Source organism: Solanum dulcamara, chromosome 5, assembly GCF_947179165.1.
Source record: "Solanum dulcamara chromosome 5, daSolDulc1.2, whole genome shotgun sequence".
Classification (NCBI taxonomy): domain Eukaryota; kingdom Viridiplantae; phylum Streptophyta; class Magnoliopsida; order Solanales; family Solanaceae; genus Solanum; species Solanum dulcamara.
In genome coordinates, this window is record NC_077241.1 from 46,800,444 (window position 1) to 46,805,068 (window position 4,625).

A 4,625-nucleotide genomic window follows, 5' to 3' on the forward strand; every position below is an offset into this window, starting at 1 on the left:
TCTAATACACATCATTCAATTGTTTAGCCATAAAAGAGACAATAGATTATCCCTATCTATTTGAGGAAATTAGTCAGATAAAAATGTCTAGTATAATACAAATACAAAAAATAGAAGATACACCATTAGATTTAGATTTACAATCTAAACCTTTGTACAATCAACAAGATTCCACATCTCGATTATCCTTTGAGGAAACTCGAGTCATAAACCCTGTAATGATAATAAGAAGAACACAATCAGAAAGAGTTAGACAACCTATCTTAGAAGCAAAAAATGATGAAATAAAAAATTATAAGATAAAAGGAGAATATTCTAATGGTATACAATTTATTTCCATCAACATCCTATTAGATACAGGAGCTAGTGGAAATTATATTAGCCTTGGGCTATGTAACCATCTCCAACAATATAAACTAAAAGATAATCATCTTTATACTGATTTTAATGGAAAAAAGACATGAAATAACAAACATGATAGAAACTATTTTAAAATTCAAAAATAACACTATACCTATAAGACTATTGGTTGAACCAGAAGGAAATAACAATATGTTAGAAATACTGCTAGGAACCACATTCCTAGATAGTGTAAATATGATATACTCGATCAGGGTATCAAAATTACATATAATGATAAGATAATATTCATATCAAAATAACAAGTCAATATAGTATATATATTCCTATAGAAATAACGTATAAAGATTATAAAGCAGAATATTTTGCTGCCTATATAGATAATGGATCGGAAATATGTTGTTGTAGACCAAAAGTATTCCCCAAAGAATACCATTAAGAACTACCCATTATTAAGGGAAAAGATATATCTAATAATATCGTAACAATGTCTAAAGGCATTGCTCAACCGATTATACTACTAGGATATTTTCTAATAAAATGTCCTCCATTTTATTTCCATAATACCGGACAAGATGTTCTAATAGGAAACAACTTTTTAGAAATATTTCATATTGTTTTATTTGATAGAGTTTTATTTCAAATAAAATTCAAAACTCCTTGCCAACATATTATTGTGGTAAAACGATTTAAAATTGCTTACTCCAAAAGACTACCTATTCATTTTAAACCCCGCACAGTCCAGCGTGGTGATATAGGATATCAAAACAAATCAATTTTTTCCAAAAAATACTTCTTTACTTCAATATGATACGGATTGGGACAAGTCTCTATCATCTTTTTCTAATCTTATCTTCTTTTCTTCTACATCCTATCTTTTCCTTTTCATCTTTAATCTCCTCTCGCATCTTCCTTATCTTCTGCTTCTGTCGCTATTAGTCTCTATCTTTTGTCCATCTGTCCTGCTTATCTTTTTTATCAGCCGTTCATCTATCCTGCGTTTATTCAGATGATGTTGACATGGTATCTTCAATTATCTTTTCTTTTCTCGGAGAGCAGAATTCACACGTCCCTTTGGCGTGCTTCGCATCTCATATAATCGTTGTTGTGCCTGTGGAATAGATTTAATGATTTGTCATGACCCAAAAATCGAGGTCATGATGACACACATCTCAAAACCCAATCTGATGTGTAACCCTAAAAATAAAATTCATACAAGACTCCCAAAGGGGAAAGTGATGCCACACTATAAATAATAAAAAAAATTATCTCAAAACCTGGTGTCATAAGTATAAAGAGCATCTAATACAAGGTTCGAATCTAAAGATACAACATAAGTCTCTAAATGATACAAAAGACTGAAAAATAAAGATAGACTAGTGACGATCCGAATTCTGGGACCTCACCACTAATTTGAGATTACACAATCCGCTAGAATATCAACTGCCACGTGAGGTACCCAAACTAGTATCTGCATCAAAAAGGGATACAGAAGTAGGGGTGACTACAATTCACATGTACTCAGTAGGTTTTAGCTGACTGAGCATAATGAATTAATCAAACCTATGAAATAAACTAAGGAACGTTTCCACCTACATACAGAAAAGTCTCACTTCGGCATCGGTGCCGCCAGTTTATATATATATATATATAGTGGCGCGAGTAAAGTAACCCATAATAATAGCTCATAATCGCAATTAATCAAATAATTCAAGCAACATAGATATCAATGCAATGCAATGCAATATGATGATGCAATGATGTGGTACGATGATATCAAGACTGTCGCACAGCCTGTCATATACACCTGGCGAGCTGTGCTACCAAGCAGGACCCATGAGGGTCTCACAGACCATATACCTCAATCACAATATCTCATTATCCTTGCCACCTCCTCGTGTTCAAGGGATCACAATGCATCCACTACCTTGCCGTAATACTGCCTCGGACAGGGACTCAAGATACAAAGGTTTAAAGGTGTTTCATTTTCTTTCTCAAAAAGAATTTCCATATTTCTCAACTTCTATGATGAATGAGGATGAATGCATCAAAACACATATGAATGAAAGTAATATTCAACTCACATGTGGTAGAAGGTTTAAAGTTCTCAAAACTTAACCTACACATGATATTCACCCTCAATAAATAGTAATAGGAATATTCATCCCTTTTTCAATAATATTCCAATACTCAACCATTCTCAAAAACCCCAACTCAACCTCTCAGGCGAGCATCACAAGTCAAATAATATACTCAAGCCTCTATCTTAGGCAAATCACGAATCACATGCTCTTAAAGCAAATAAGATAACAAATAAGGCCTCCACATGGGCTATGTAATACAAATAAACCCCCACATGGCAATACATTAATAAATAAGCCCCCACACGGGCATCACAATATATATAACATTCTCAACTCATACTACGACCTCATCCCAAAATCTATAACATATGAATGACTAATTACCCCATCTCAATCTCAAAAAAGGATAGCCAAACCTACCTCAATTCCCGAATCCGCACTCGAACACCTCCACCGAATAAGCAACTCTCGAATTCAATGCTCGGACTGACAACCCACTATCAACAATAAAACATACACATCACAAGGAGTCCAATGACACCCATATTGATAGGTTTCGAAACTGGGGGTAAAATGGTCCAAATATTAATTATTTCTGAAAAAGGTCAAATCTGGAAATTTATTGTACAATCACATTCTACTTGTAATAAGGAATTCATGATTGAAAAACCCATAAAAATAGAGCTCAAAACGAGTTAGAAATCACCATTTTCCTTAAATTCGAATTAGGAAAGAAACAAAACAATTTGGGGTTTGAAACTAAAATTTAAGAGTTAAAATCATCAAATACTTAATGAAAAAGGAAATTTTTAGGTCAAAAATCACTTACCCAACACTTTGCCTCGAAAATCTCTTCTCAAATCACCTCAAAGAGTTCAAGAACTCAAACAAATGGTGAACAAACTATTGAAATGGGAAGAAAGGGGCATTTTCTGCCCAAAAGGTTACTATTCAGGCATGTTACTGTTCACGCGTGTTGACCATGGTCAACTTACACCACCACCCTTCAAAACATATTTTTGACCCTCAAAACTCATTCGGAACTGTATAATTATGAACTGATAGTGTAAATTGATCAAATAACACTCGGGGGCACTAAAAAATAGGGGTAAAATGATAATTTCACATAAATTTTTAAAAATGACCCTCAAGGTCATTACAACATCCACCACTAAAAAGGATGTTCGTCCTCAAACATAAGATAAAAAAAGTACCTGGGATCTCAAAAAGTTAAGGGTACCGAGCCTGCATATCGGACTCTAACTCCCAAGTCGCCTCCTCAGTAGGCTGATGCTGCCACTGTACCTTGACCGAAGCAACCTCCTTGATCCTGAGTTTACGAAGTCGCCTATCTAGAATAACTGTCGGCTCCTCCTCATAAGTCAAATCCGGACTCAACTCTACTGCATCATAAGAAATCACATGAGACTCATCCAGTATGTACTTGCGAAGCATGGAAACATGAAACACCGGATGGACAGCTGACAATTTAGGGGGTAAGGCCAACTCATATGCCACTCCACCTACTCTCCTCAGGATTTCAAACGGGCCAACAAACCTTGGGCTAAGCTTGCCCTTCTTTCCGAACCTCATCACACCCTTCATGGGTGATATTTTAAGCCACACACAATCACCCACCATGAACTCTAAGGGACGAACCCTTCTGTCAGCATAACTCTTCTGACGACTCTGAGTTGTCAATAGTTGATCCTGAATCAAATGTACCCGCTCCACAGCATCCCTAAGTAAGTCAGTATCCAATACATCAACCACAACAAAATCAAACCATCCAATGGGTGATCGACACCTACGACCATACAATGTCTCAAATGGTGCCATCTGAATGCTAGAGTGATAACTGTTATTATAGGCAAACTCTGCTAAGGGCAAGTGTTAGTCCCATCGAGCACCAAAATCAATCACATAGGCCTTAAGCATATTCTCCAACACCTGAATAGTCCGCTCAGACTGACCATCGGTTTGGGGATGAAATGTTGAACTCATCTCTAGTCGCATACCCAAACCACGCTGTAATGCCTTCCAAAAGTGAGAGGTGAACACTGAACCCCGATACGACACAATAGAGATAGGCACCCCATGCAGCCTAACAATCTCACGAAGATAGATCCTAGCTAACTGATCCGCATTGTAGCTAGTCTTCACCGGAAGGAAATGGATTGA